Source organism: Conger conger, chromosome 19 (genome assembly GCF_963514075.1).
Source record: "Conger conger chromosome 19, fConCon1.1, whole genome shotgun sequence".
Classification (NCBI taxonomy): domain Eukaryota; kingdom Metazoa; phylum Chordata; class Actinopteri; order Anguilliformes; family Congridae; genus Conger; species Conger conger.
In genome coordinates, this window is record NC_083778.1 from 18,943,849 (window position 1) to 18,957,234 (window position 13,386).

The 13,386-nt window shown below is 46.6% G+C and overlaps 1 pseudogene; it reads left to right on the forward strand.

Annotated features, from left to right (window-relative positions):
- The first annotated feature begins 2,395 nt into the window (after positions 1-2,395).
- Positions 2,396-13,366, forward strand: LOC133118847 (protein mono-ADP-ribosyltransferase PARP12-like; annotated as a pseudogene).
- The last annotated feature ends 20 nt before the right edge of the window (positions 13,367-13,386 follow it).

Below are 13,386 nucleotides of genomic sequence, written 5' to 3' on the forward strand. Positions count from 1 at the left end.
TGTGGATGTTCGCGGACAGTTTTGTTTTTGTTTATTTTGAAGATTCTGGCTGAGGGTGTTTGGTCAGGCAATCTTATATTTTGGACGATTTGTTCTCTTTATTCTGTCACCCAATGTAAGCGTAATGCTCTTTTACTTTTGTTCAAGCCCCGGTGTAGCCATGATAATATCTGCACAGCTGTTGCGCCCTTGAGCAAGGTCCTTAACCCCACATTGCTCCAGGGGGGGATGTCAGCCAAATAACGTGCCAGGTAATGTAGAAATCACTGCTATATAGAGGGAATACAGAGTTCTTTTGTTGTCCCGGACGTTGTTTCCGAAAACAGAATGACATTGACCTTAAGATTAACCCCGATGTTGCGTTTCGCATTATTTTTCTGTGACAACTCAACCACGCAAAGAGAAAGATCTAACCAGCGAAATGTTACATTCTTACGTTTGCTTGCGGTTTTTAAAGAAAAGTAGGCGATCGTACAAGTCAAGTCAAATGAAGAGAGTATATATGTGTAAATATTTCCTATAAAGCAATAATTATACAGGCTAATAGACGGTTGATCAGTGTAAGGTAGAACTTCTCGGAAAGCTCCTGGAAGAGGAACATTCGGTCACAAAAATACAGAGGACTCTACCGAGCGGCGTTTAGCAGCTTTGATTTTCAATTCAATCCAATCCAGCCGTTGAGTCCGTGACCATCGATATCCGGACCAGAGGGCCGCCGGGAACATCGCACTCTCGCGCTGCCTCAAACCCAGGTTGGAAGCGCATCTTGGACTGTGTGGCCGACCACGAAAGTTCGTTTTTTCTGTCTTACTGTCAAAGCACTCTGAGCTCTTCCATTGTATGAAAAGTGGTTTGTAAATAAAGATTATTATTATTATTAATATTTTGACAACATGTTTTCTCCAAAAACGAATATTAGCGCCACACTCTGGGAAGAAATACATTTTGCACACCAATCCCAAATTGAAGCAGGCAAGTTCTACTGTTATTTGTTAATGATTTTTTGCATTTATTTCAATAGGCTCTGGCATGGTGAAGTAAAACATTACAAAACAAAATGCTAGCCATTCATACTAACGTCTTGATATGTGCTACACAGTAGCCTACATGGTAACATACATCCATAGTATGTAGTATGCTCGTATTCTGTTTCCAACCTGCTATGTACAGGGAAAAGCGTGGAATTAGAGTCCTTTGGCTCACGGAATTTGTGTGTGCCTGTCTGACGGGGGAGTTTTACATTGTTTGTGTAGAGTAGCCGACTTCATCAGTTTTAATTTTCTGTTTGGCGATGTATTGTTATTCACTGGATGCTACGTGTTTTGGTCCGAGAAGTTGCAATATTTAGGCTATATACGACTGTAATTGCATAATATAATGCAAGTAATTGAAATACATTCCAAACTGTAATGATATAACTGGACAGTTATCTTCTGTCTTATCAACGTGCATAATTGAGTCTTTTTGAACTGAACTCTTTTTGAAGACTATCTGATAGCACGCTTTGTCTGCGTGTGTTTGAATGGTTTACATTTTTGCTAACTTTCTTGGAATGGAGAACATATTTCCTATATCCCTCGTTCGTTGGCTGAAAGTCGAGCTTTTCCTTCCATTTCGCCTATCTGTATTTGACCGAAATTTATAGGTGTGAAAACTACACGGTCTACACGTACATTACGGTAAATCGGCGCTAAAGTTACGATTTCCACCGAAGTGGTGGAGCTTGTTTATTACGTCGGTGATGTTACATTACTGTCTTTGTACAGTCGTCAGGCAACAGCGAGAACTGGACGAAGACATCGGCACCGGGAAATACTCATAGTTTGGATTAAAGGCTGTATTTTGAGTCTACGGCAATATAAAATGACGGAGTCTTTTGTGATCAAACTGATTTGCGACAATCGTGGGGCGATGGATTACGGAGATCTAGTCGACATTGGTTCTGGGCTTCTGGACGTAAATGGCGTCATCTTACAAAATATTGTTCCGTTGTTACAGTTAATGGAAACAAACGAGTTGTCGTTAAGACTAAAGTAAGACTGTAAAGTCAGAGATTGCACTGACTGCCACAATTTGCACCTGTGCAAATTCTACCTTTCTGGAGACTGTAAGAGGTAAGATTCGTAGACCAATTTTCTAACCTGACATGGCATAAAGTAAGTATTTTATCGTATTTTGAAAAGGCTATTTAATTATATTAACTAATACCATTTTAAGAGCTTGTGTTTTCTCCGCTTAGTATTTTCTTTAGGACTACAAGTGGAGGAGCTGCAGGTGTAATTGATTTATTTGTCCAGAGATACGTGATCTAATCAAGTCTAACTGAAACGTCATCATTCTGGGAACATTTATTTTATTTATTTATTTTAGGCAAGGGTGGCACTTTTGCCATGACATGAACTCGGAGCACAACGCTCGAGTCCTGCGAGATAACCATCTGCAGGAACTGGACAGGAACCAACTCCGTACCCTGCTGCTTCAGAACGGCAGCACCCTCGGTAAATCCACCATGACACTCGAGCACGATTCCCGTCCTCCGGGGAATCTCCTGCCGGAAGCCGCGGAAGAGTTGATGCATATTTTTGTAGGATTTTATTGAACATACTTTTTTTAGGGGAGGATTGTCTCCTGCTTAGTATAATCAACTGTAAGTTGCGTTGGATAAAAAAAGCGTCAGCCAAATGACATGTAATGTAATGTAATGGCTAAATCTGTGTCTCTGAAACATAGTCTTCTCTGAGACCGTCCTGATGCGCTGAACCTCGCGCATGACTTTTATTTTCAGGTGTGCTTCTCGTACAACAAAGGCGATGGGGCGTACGGAAACTGCCCAGACCAGGAGAGCTGCTGGAGGCTGCACATCTGTGACCGCTACCTCAGAGGAGCCTGTCAGGCCGGGGCCAACTGCCGCAGGTCACATGACTTCTTCGAGCCCCACCCACAGACAACCCTGCAGGAGAGAGGCGTTCCCAGCCAGCTGATTGGCTCCATGCTCTCCGTCTACCAGAACATCCAGGCCTTGAAGAACAGTGACAGCAGCACGAACAGGAATCAGCCAACGCATGCAGGCAACGTGAACAGCAGCAGCAGAAGACAACAAGGTAACAGACTCCATTAATACTGACTCGCATTTGTTGACATTACATTAGTTTAGCGAACAGTCTCATCTGGAGTGACTTGCAGTCAAAGAAAGTTCTGTGGTTGACAGTAGTGGCAGACCTTGCCAACACTTTCCCCAAACCAGAGAGTCTAGATGCATGTTAACGTGTGCCTGCTTAAAACACAATGCACCTCACATTCGTCAAGCAATCACCATACACCCATATGAACTTATTGAGCAGGGCTGTCCAATCCTGTTCCCATTATTGGCATTTTGGCAGACCTCTTATCAAGAGCGATGTACAGTTGATTCGACTAAGCAGGGGACAGTGCGGATCTGATTGTGACTACACCGGGATTAGAACGACCGACCTTGTGTGTCCCAGTCATTCAACTTAACCAGCTACAGGCTGTTCCCGGGTGTGGACCAACCGGTTGGTTTTCATTTCTGCCCTAATTTGTTTCTGCTTTTTCGCAGCTAAACGAGATCTCTAGCTTGGATGGAGGTGTTGCTTCGTTAGGGTTTGGCTGAAGGCCTACAGGATGGCAGATCTCCAGAAACAGGGTTTTGGGCAGCCCTGCTTGACTCATTCATTCAATGTCTTCATTGATCACACAGTGTTCACTCAGCATGGCGAATCCAGACTGTGTTAGCTGAACGCTACCCCATTAGCTCTTGGTTTCTTAAACAGACGGGACTAGCGGAAACATAAGAAACAAAAAACAAAATTTGATTTGTCATCTTTGCACTCAAATGGCAATTCTTCTTCTGGTATTCCTGCAGACTTTTGGTTACGTCTCTCGCACATCCTGTTCATTTTAATTCTGCTAATAGAGGCTGTGCACAAAATAAGTGCTTTGTGGTACTAAGTAGCCGAACAGCTGAGGGTATAAAGGACTTTTTTCCCAAGCAGTTAAAGCCTACCTACGCCCTGATGGCAGCAGTGCAAATTCACACGCCAACTGTGACGTACGGGCGAGTGCACTTAATAGTCTCCTGAATACTGTTGTACTGCTGAGCTCTGCGTTGCGTTGTGACCCTGCAGTGGAACACACAGATGACTAGTACAGTGTGTCGCTCAGAAGGTGAAACGCCAACACTGGAATACATACAAATGGCAATTCTTCTCACTGCAGTCTTTCTGAACAACTTGCTAATTTCCCTTTTGGGCATTCCACTGTTCTCCGGTTTTAGAGGCATGTGTCCAGTATGAAATCTCTGAGTATGGGCAAATGTTATAAATGTTAAAATGTATAGCTACTTGAGAGTCTTTATAATACTGTTGTATTGCTGAGCTCTGTTTTGCCGCGAGTGTGCAGTTGAACCCTTTGATTACCGGTTGATTTGTGTGTATATCAGAGACACCCACCCATAGATATATATATTCTCTGTGGACAGGGTGTGGACTGTAGTCAATGATGGAGTGTACAAATCCTGTAGTGTACAAATCCTGTTGCCTATTTAATGTTTATTTTTTGCAGATAATAAGTTTTCTTGGTGGCTGTCTTACACCAAGTTTTAATTGCGATGTCTTTTTCAGAAAAGACGGAGATCTGCCTTTATTTTGTCAAGGGCAGCTGCACACAAGGAGGTAAGAACTTTACTTGTGTGCCTCTTTGCGTGAGTGATGAATGAATTTATTCGTATGAATTTACATATTAATTTCTTTCCATTACCACAATGGGTATTCGTTTCACCTGATGTTTTTCATATTTGTATCCAAGACGGATGCTGGAGAGACCACTCCACCATGCCATATAAATGGGAGGTGAGAAATGGAGACAGCTGGACGGCTCTCCCAGACAACGAAGAGAGATCGAGAGAGACTTCTGCGACCCCAGCAATGTGTACAGGTGCATTCAACGTTGGAGCTGTTTTCAGCTCTCAGCTTCAGGCGTGAGGTCACTAATGTGTCATTGGAATGTTCTAATGCTGATGCAACTGTGACAACTGGTCATTGAAAGCAGTGGAGTTCTAGAACACCTACTCTTCAAAGGGCTGGATGCACATTGGAGCCCATACAGTTGTGTTCAAAATAATCGCAGTGTGTTTAAGAACGTGAGTAAAGCTCAAAATCCTGATAATAGTTTTTATTTCTATGCATTGGGAACACTGCACATTATATCCTAAATCAAACCATGAAGAAAAATGTCAATTTTTTAATTACTTTACAGAAAATGAAGAAAAATGAATATTGGGCTGTTCAAAAAAATAGCAGTGTCTGCATTTTTCTTTACAAACTCAAATATTTACTGTATAAACTGAAAAATCTTCAGGATTTAGCATTCCTGTGAATCACGAAACTAATATTTAGTTGTATAACCACGGTTTCTGAGAACTTCTTCACATCTGTGTTGCATGGAATCGACCAACTTCTGGCACCTATGAACAGGTATTTCAACCCAGGATGATTTGCCTCAGAAACAGCATTTTTGATGTCACCCCACAAGTTTTCAATCGGATTAAGGTCCGGGGATTGGGCTGGCCACTCCATAACTTTAATTTTGTTGGTCTGGAACCAAGATGCTGCTCGCTTACTGGTGTGTGTGGGGTCGTTGTCTTGTTGAAACACCCATTTCAAGGGCATTTCCTCTTCGGCACAAGGCAACATGACCTCTTCAAGTATTTTGATGTAGGCAAACTGATCCATGATCCCTTGTATGCAATAAATAGGCCCTACATCATAGTAAGAGAAACATCCCCATATCATGATGCTTGCTTCACTGTCTTCAGAGTGTACTGTGGCTTGAATTCAGTGTTTGGTGGTCGTCTGACAAACTGCCTGCATCCCTTGGACCCAAAAAGAACAATCTTACTTTCATCAGTCCACAAAATGTTTCTCCATTTCTCTTTAGGCCAGTTGATGTGTTCTTTGGCAAATTGTATCCTCTTCAGCACGTGTCTTTTTTTTTAACAGTGGGACTTTGCGGGGGCTTCTTGTCGATAGATTAGCTTCACACAGGCGTCTTCTAATTGTCACAGTACTCACCGGTAACTTCAGACTGTCTTTGATCACCCTGGAGCTGATCATTGGCTGAGTCTTTGCCATTCTGGCTATTCTTCGATCCATTTGAATGCTAGTCTTTCGTTTTCTTCCACGTCTCTCTGGTTGTGCTTTCCATCTTAAAGCATTGGAGATCATTTTAGCCGAGCAGCCTATTATTTTCTGCACTTCCTTATATGTTTTTCCTTCTCCAATCAACGTTTTAATCAAAGTACGCTGTTCTTTTGAACAATGTCTGGAACGACCCATTTTTCTCAGGTTTTCAGAGAGAAATGCATGCAAACATGTGCTGGCTTCATCCTTAAATAGGGGCCACCTGATTCACACCTGTTTTTTCACAGAATGAATGACCTCACTAATTGAACTCCACACTTCTATTATTTTGAACACGCCTCTTACAATGAATTATTCAATTACACAGACTCAGGAGCATGTGTATCATGAATGTTGGGTCTGTTGGTTTTCTATGACTCTACTACACCTACTGGTAAATTATTTGCCATGTAGTAATATATTTTCTACCAAAAACAGTGATTGATCTGATAAGTCATGTTGGAGTGCTATTATTTTGAAAACAACTGTAACTCAGGCATCGCATTACATTCTTGGCATTTGGCAGACACTCTTATCCAGAGTGACGTGCAGTTGATTAGACTAAGCAGGAGACAGTCCTCCCCCTGGAGCAATACAGGGTTAAGGGCCTTGCTCAAGGGCCCAACGGCTGTGCGGATCGGGGATCGAACCACTGACCTTGCGAGTCCCAGTCATGTACATTAACCACTACGCTACAGGCTGCAGGGAACATTGTGAATAACCGTCTGTGCTCTCTGCTCTCTGGTCTGCCTTCAGCCGAGGAGTCCAGCCCGTTTATTTTGACACCATGACCCGCGGGCCGACCCAGGTCCGGCGTCTCTCCACGGTCTCCTCTGTGGTTCAGCCCAACTTCATCCTCACCACCACCTGGGCCTGGTTCTGGCAGGACGAGCACAACAATTGGATCCAGTACTCCTCAGTGGTATGTGAGGAATCTCATAGGAGAATCTTATGTCGAATCCTTTTCTCGCCCACATTGTGGTCTCATTGAGATCAAGATGTCTTTCTCAAGAAACTTTTTGCAAGTATTTCATCAGTTCAAATACACCAGACGAGTTATAAATGTATTTGAATCCAAAACAATTCCATATTTGACCCTAGGTCTCAACGGCAGTCTCATTGCATTTTGCTTTGCAGTTATTTCTGTTGTTGGGAGTAATTATGTGGAGCCATGTCCTCAACTTCAAATTGACTCTGATCTCTGACAGGAAGGGCAGCACGGACTCTCCTCCATCACGAGTGAGGACCTGGAGAGGAAGTACCAGGAGGACAGCCGTGCTGTGATGGAGTTCACGGCGGGGTCGCAGACCTACAAGTTCAGTTTCCCAGGTAACCGGAGTACCATGTGCCATCCATCCATCCATCCATCCATCCATCCATCATCACCCGCTTATCCGGAGTCGGGTCGCGGTGGCAGTAGGCAAAGCTGGGTATTCCAGGCATCTCTCATCCCCAGATATATAATCTCTCCAGCAGGCTCTGGGTCTCCCTCGGGGTTTCCGCCCAGTTGGACGAGCCCGGAAAACCTCCAAAGGGAGGCGCCCGGGAGCATCCTGATCAGATGCCCGAACCACCTCAATTGGCTCCTTTCGACGCGAAGGAGCAGCGGCTCTACTCCGAGCTCCCTCCGGATGTCCGAGCTCTAAGGCTGAGCCCGGCCACCCTACGGAGGAAGCTCATTTCGGCCACTTGTATACACGATCTCGTTCTTTTGGTCACTACCCAAAGCTTGTGACCATAGGTGAGGGTTGGGACGTAAATTGACCAGTAAATCGAGAGCTTCGCCTTCCGGCTCAGCTCCCTCTTCACCACGACGGTCCGGTGCAATGCCCGCATTACTGCTGACGCTGCACCGATCCGCCTGTCGATCTCACGCTCCCTTCTCCCCTCACTCGTGAACAAGACCCCAAGATACTTGAACTCCTTCACTTGGGGCAAAGACTCGTTCCCAACCCAGAGGGAGCAATCCACCGTTTTCGGGCAGAGAACCATGGCCTCGGTAGGTGCTGACTCTCATCCCGGCCGCTTCACATTCGGCTGCAAACTGCTCCAGTGCGTGCTGAAGGTCACGGTCCGATGAAGCCAGCAGAACCACATCATCCGCAAAAAGCAGAGATGCGATTCTGAAGTCACCAAACCGACACTCTCCTTACCTCGGCTGCGCCTTGAGATCCTGTCCATGAATACCACAAACAGGACCAGTGACAAGGGGCATCCTTGGCGGATTCTAACACCCATAGGAAACGTGCTTGACTTTGTGCCGAGAATGCGGACACAGCTCTCACTTTGGTTATACAGGGACCGAATGGCTCGTAACAACGGCCCTGGTACCTCATACTCCCGCAGTACACCCCACAGGGTTCCCCGGGGGACACGGTTGAAAGCCTTCTCCAAGTCCAGAAAGCACATGTAGACTGGATGGGCAAACTCCCATGACCCCACCAGCAACCCTGCCAAGGTAAAGAGCTGGTCCACTGTTCCACAACCAGGACGGAAGCCACATTGCTCCTCCTGAATCCGAGGTTCGACCGTCGGTCGGAGCCTCCTTTCCAGCACCCTAGAGTAAGCTTTCCCAGGGAGGCTGAGGAGTGTGATACCCCGATAATTGGAGCACACCCTCTGATCCCCCTTCTTGAAAATGGGGACCACCACCCCGGTCTGCCACTCTGCAGGTACTGTCCCCGACCTCCACGCGACACTGAAGAGGCGTGTCAGCAAAGACAGCCCAACAATGTCCAGAGCCTTCAGCATCTCAGGGCGAATCTCATCTACACCCCTTGCCACCAAGGAGCTTTTTGACTACCTCAGCAACTTCCGCCAGGGATATAGGTGAAGATTCCCCCGAGTCTTCTGGCTCTGCCTCTTCCACAGAGGACGTGTTGTTCGGGTTCAGGAGCTCCTCGAAGTGCTCTTTCCACCGCCCAACAATATTTCCAGTCTGGGTCAGCAGTTCTCCTCCCCTGCTGAAAACTGAAAATCAGCCTGAGACAAGCCCTGCTTTCCCTTTCTGAGTCGTCGGATGGTTTGCCAGAACTTCCTTGAGGCCAACCGAAAGTCCTTCTCCATAGCCGACCCGAACTCCTCCCATACCCGGGTTTTTGCTTCGGCGACTGCCGAAGCCGCAGGCCTTCTGGCCACCCGGTACCTGTCTGCTGCTTCAGGGGACCCCCGGGCCAGCCAAGCCCGAAAGGCCTCCTTCTTCAGCTTGACGGCCTCCCTCACCGCTGGTGTCCACCAGCGGGTTCTTGGGTTGCCGCCCCGACAGGCACCGATGACCTTCTGGCCACAGCTCCTGCTTGCCGCCTCTGCAATGGAGGCTTTGAACATGGCCCACTCGGACTCCATGTCCCCAGCTTCCCCCGGGATGCGTGAGAAGTTCCTCAGGAGGTGGGAGTTGAAGACCTCGTGAACAGGGGCCTCCGCCAGACGTTCCCAGTTCACCCTCACTACACGTTTGGGTTTACCGGGTCTGTCCGGCAGCCTCCCCGGCCACTTGATCCAACTCACCACCAGGTGGTGATCAGTTGACAGCTCTGCTCCTCTCTTCACCCGAGTGTCCAAGACATACGGCCGCAGGTCTGATGATACGACCACAAAGTCGATCATCGATCTTTGGCCTAAGGTGCTCTGGTACCTTTCAATCGGTATCGACAATCCATGACCAGCACAGAAGACCAATAACAAAACACCGCTTGGGTTCAGATCAGGCAGGCCATTCCTCCCAGTCACCCCCTTCCAGGTTTCTCCGTCATTGCCCATGTGAGCGTTGAAGTCGCCCAGCAGAACTATGGAGTCTCCAGGTGGCACCCTTTCCAGGATGCCGCCCAGTGACTCCAAGAAGCCCGGATACTCTGAACTGCCATTTGGTGCATAAGCACAAATGACAATCAGAGCTTTCCCCCCAGCGACACGTAGTCGCAGAGAGGCGACCCTCTCGTTCCCCGGGTGGAACTCCAACACAGTGGTGCTCAGCCGGTGGTCGGTTTGATCAATTTTACCTGTTATTGCCATTTGTCAACATGAGGCCCAGAGTTGTGGGCGGCACCTTCTCCATCCATGTCGACGCAATCTGCCAGCAGAACGTTGGGAAAGGTGGGTCAGGACCTTCATGGGGTGACATGGCTCAGGTGGTAAGAGCAGTCGTTTGGCAGTCGGAGGGTTGTCGATTCGATCCCCCGCCCAGGAAGTATCCCTGAGCATGACACCAAACCCCCAAATGCTCCTGACGAGCTGGTCGGTGCCTTGCATGGCAGCCAATCGCCGTCGGTGTGTTAATGTGTGTATGAATGGGTGAATGAGAAGCATCAATTGTACAGCACTTTTGATAAAGGCGCAATATAAATGCCAACCATTTACCATTTACCTTCGATTTAGGGCAGTGTTTCTGCTTGAGATTTACACTCAGGGCTTATTTTTCCCCCTCTTATCTTTTTGCTTCTGACCTAGAAGTCGATCTTAGGTCCTATCGACATTACAGCCACGACTCGATATCGATAGGTTGCAGTTTACGTGGAAATTACACAGTGCAGTAATTTGTGTATGCAGAAGTGCATATAAATGTTAAATTGTATTGTTTGTTGTTTTTAAATGAGACAAGGTTTCTGTTTTTACAGGGAGTTACTTTGCTGAAGATACGAGCTACTCGCATGTTTTCACCGGTACCTCAGAAGTGAGGACCATGTTTGTGTGCCGGGTGATGGTCGGCTACTACATGAGAGGAGACTCCGTACTCTACAACAGCTGCGTGGACAACGAAGACGACCCATCCATTTTTGTTGTTTTTGAGAAGCACCAAGTTTACCCCGAGTACATTCTGAAGTACGGAGAAGATATGCGTCTTTCCTCCGCGGGAGCCATGGAAACTGTGACATCTCTTGGCCTCAACTCAACTCAATCAGCACGCTGTGCCTCCACTTTACCTACTATGACCCAAAATCCCAAAGCCAAACGCCCAGTCACTGCCAACTCTGTGACCCCAAAACCTGTACAAGCGCCGCTCCCAGTCTCTGCCAGCTCTGTGACCCCAAAACCTGTACCAGCCCCACGCCTAGTCTCTGCCAGCTCTGTGACCCCAAAACCTGTACAAGCTCCGCCCCCAGTCTCTGCCAGCTCTGTGACCCCAGAACCTGTACAAGCTCCGCCCCCAGTCTCTGCCAGCTCTGTGACCCTAAAACCTGTACAAGCTCCGCCCCCAGGCTCTGCCAGCTCTGTGACCCCAAAACCTCTAAAAGTTCCGCCCCCAGTCAGGCCTCGCTCTGTGACATTAAAACCAACACAAGCTCCGCCCCCTTTCACAACCTCTTCTGTGACCTCCAGAGGACAAGCTCTGGTAGAAATGTTTGACCCATATTGGGGCCAGTCCTCAGGTAGTACAGGGACGGCCAGCTCCCCTTCTGACTCTTCCGACGGCACATATTCCCAGACCCCAACCAGCGCATCTCCGCCCACATCGTTCCCTGGAGACGGGTATTCACCGAGCACAGCGACAGGAACGTCTTCTCAGAGTGGTTCCACCAGCGCTATGGATGGGTCCCGAAATGAGGACGGCAGCTATGGTGCCTTCATCCGTAGAAGCGGGCTCGACCCGAAGTAACTGCAAAGATCTGTGGGATCTCCTACCTCAGTGATGAATGGCTCTCTTTTAATTTTCGTGTGAATACTGACACCCCTTTTCTATGCAAAAGCCAGAATATACACGGGATATTTAACACGAGATAGACCCGCGTTTTGACCCGTTCTTGATGCTCCCGGGAAAGTCCCTGGTCCTTGCCGTTTCACATCAGGCTTGGGAATTTCCCAGGTCGGCAAGTTTACTTCCGTTGGTCTACAGGTCGCTGCTGAACAAGGCTGTCCCCAATGTCATTAAAGAACCAGACGTTGTGTTCGTGGATGGTTTTGTTTGTTTATTTTGAAGATTCTGGCTGAGGGTGTTTGGTCAGGCAATCTTATATTTTGGATGATTTGTTCTCTTTATTCTGTCACCCAATGTAAGCGTAATGCTCTTTTACTTTTGTTCAAGCCCCGGTGTAGCCATGATAATATCTGCACAGCTGTTGCGCCCTTGAGCAAGGTCCTTAACCCCACATTGCTCCAGGGGGGGATGTCAGCCAAATAACGTGCCAGGTAATGTAGAAATCACTGCTATATAGAGGGAATACAGAGTTCTTTTGTTGTCCCGGACGTTGTTTCCGAAAACAGAATGACATTGACCTTAAGATTAACCCCGATGTTGCGTTTCGCATTATTTTTCTGTGACAACTCAACCACGCAAAGAGAAAGATCTAACCAGCGAAATGTTACATTCTTACGTTTGCTTGCGGTTTTTAAAGAAAAGTAGGCGATCGTACAAGTCAAGTCAAATGAAGAGAGTATATATGTGTAAATATTTCCTATAAAGCAATAATTATACAGGCTAATAGACGGTTGATCAGTGTAAGGTAGAACTTCTCGGAAAGCTCCTGGAAGAGGAACATTCGGTCACAAAAATACAGAGGACTCTACCGAGCGGCGTTTAGCAGCTTTGATTTTCAATTCAATCCAATCCAGCCGTTGAATCCGTGACCATCGATATCCGGACCAGAGGGCCGCCGGGAACATCGCACTCTCGCGCTGCCTCAAACCCAGGTTGGAAGCGCACCTTGGACTGTGTGGCAGACCACGAAAGTTCGTTTTTTTCGTTTTTTTTTTTTCCTGTCTTATTGTCAAAGCACTCTGAGCTCTTCCATTGTATGAAAAGTGGTTTGTAAATAAAGTTTATTATTATTATTAATATTTTGACAACATGTTTTCTCCAAAAACGAATATTAGCGCCACACTCCCAAATTGAAGCAGGCAAGTAAAACATTCCAAAGCAAAATGCTAGCCATTCATACTAACGTATTGATATGTGCTCGTATTCTGTTTCCAACCGGCTATGTACAGAAAAAAGCGTGGAATTGGCGTCCTTTGGCTCACGGAATTTGTGTGTGCTTGTCTGACGGGGGAGTTTTACATTGTTTTAGAGTAGCCTAGTTCATCAGTTTTAATTTTCTGTTTGGCGATGTATTTTTGATCAGTGGATGCTACGTGTTGTTTTGATCCGAGAAATTGCTATATTTAGGCTGTATACGACTGTAATTGTATCATATAATGCAAGTAATTAAAATAAATTCCATACTGTAATGATATAACTACGGTTATCTTCTGTCTT